General features: G+C 34.2%; 1 pseudogene; it reads left to right on the top strand.

Annotated features, from left to right (window-relative positions):
* Positions 1 to 403: 403 nt before the first annotated feature.
* LOC110286159 (ATP synthase F(0) complex subunit k, mitochondrial pseudogene) lies at positions 404 to 566 on the top strand (annotated as a pseudogene).
* The last annotated feature ends 1,487 nt before the right edge of the window (positions 567 to 2,053 follow it).

The raw sequence follows: 2,053 nt of genomic DNA, 5'->3' as shown, positions 1-2,053 counted from the left end.
TCTTTTCTCTATAACTCTATATGCTACATTTTACTACTTAACTCTTTCTTATTGTTCTGCACTTCATTAAGTGCTGGGGACTTAACTCTTTCATATTGCTCTGTGCTAAAAACGTAACTCTTTATTACTGCTCTATGTTTCATGAAACGCTGAGGAAACTTAACTCTTTATCTTTCTATTATTTACTTTATGAATATCTGTGCTTAATTAGTGCTAGAAAACCCAACTCTTACTTACTTTATAATTCTCTGTGCTTGATAATTCTGTCTTAACTCAAGTTGCTCTGAGGCCAGAAGCTGCAGATCTCTGGTGAATTAATACCTGTGCTTATCAGCAGAACCTGTCTCAGGATTTGTTGAAGGACATCTGCTGCAGAGTTTATGATTTGGGCGAAGATTGAGTCATGGTTGATCCAGAAAGTGATGGCCAATTCCAGTTCACTGCTATTAAAAATTATTTCAACTCTTATATTCTCACAAGTAGAATGAATTGTGTCCTGGCATTGCTTTGTTAGTCTTATACTTCAAGTTAAAGCCTAAAAGACTCCAGCTGTGAAAGCAACATAAATGGGTGTTGAAATGTCTGACCTCATTCATCTGTTAAGTCCCATGACTGAAGAAATTGATGTGAACTCATGATGTAATACTCAATTTGTACAATAATGATGAACCTAGAAAAAAAGAAAGAACCTGTCTGAAGTTAAGAAGCCTGCCTCCTCTTTTTGCTCTTTCTGCAGCTCCTCCTTTGTTTCCATCTCTCTTATGCTCTGTTCTGCTATTTTCTGCTATCTTCTATTTTGCTTCTCCTTTGCTTCTCCTCTATTCTCCTTTTACATCCTTAATTCTGCTCTTCTTCTATTTCTCTCATCATATGCTCAACTTCTCATTTTTGTAATGCTTTTGCCTCTTTAATGTCATCATTCCTAGGTTCTTTTTGTACCTTTTTAGATTACATGGTATTCCAAAAGTTCACAACAAGTTCCAACATAAATTCAAATCACAAATATAATAAGAAGTTACAACAGAGATGTTTACATGTGTTTCCATTTAAAGTGGTTATCTAACTAGACATTCATTATCTATTACTAGCTCCACAGTTTCATTGAGAGTCTAAAACTAATTCTTGTGTCTAAGCTAACATGGTATGTCAAAAGGCAAACTATTATTAAACTTTTGTATAGATAAACCTAGCCAATATTTTATCTTCTGTCCTTGCACTTACAATAAATTGTTTGTTCCTTTTATGACTATTAGTTAATGGTTTTATGGCCTAAAGAATGTATAAAGAATGTATTCCTAAATTTGTAAATCTTTATGCCTGCGTTCTATCTAGTGCAATTAGCTCATGACACATGAAGACTGGAAAAGTTCTAATTGAAATTTTCAGATCACAGAGGGCCTTAATTGCAGGGCTCAATAATTATTACTATAAACTTAGGAATTCTTATGGAATCATCATTAGTAATTAAGAAATCATTTATTTGTCTATATCACATCAAAACAAGGCAGTACATCTTGTAATATGGTGGGCTAATGCCTGGGGATTGTTATATTAAATTAATAATGACAGGAAAAGGCATATATATATATATGTGTGTGTGTATGTGCATATATATATATATATATATATATATATATATATATATATTATATAGCAAGAATCAATCCTAAGATTAGTCTCTTAGGTCCTTGCCTCCAGAGCTCATTCATCACAGTCTATACAAAATAGTGGACATCTTGGGAAAATCACCTGCTAGGCTTAGCCTTTTCTAGATGGCTCCTAACAACTTTTAATGACTTAGGCGAATTCCTGAGACTCCTTTAATTTCCCTCTACCAGTTGTGTCATCTTCTGGGGTAAACCAGGATCTTACTAAACATGCAGTTTCCTTTGGAAGCATTGATAAAATTTCCATCTGTGATGATCTTTCTCTTTGTAGAATGCACACTGGTGAGAGTCCAACCTCTGGAATCTCCATGGTTTCACTAATCAGGAGGACAAATGACTTACCAGAGCTATAGGATCCTTTTACAGGTGTCCTATCATCATGTGAG

Source organism: Mus caroli, unplaced genomic scaffold, assembly GCF_978045245.1.
Source record: "Mus caroli unplaced genomic scaffold, Mus_caroli_1 scaffold_5, whole genome shotgun sequence".
NCBI lineage: Eukaryota > Metazoa > Chordata > Mammalia > Rodentia > Muridae > Mus > Mus caroli.
This window is presented reverse-complemented; position numbering and strand designations above follow the sequence as displayed.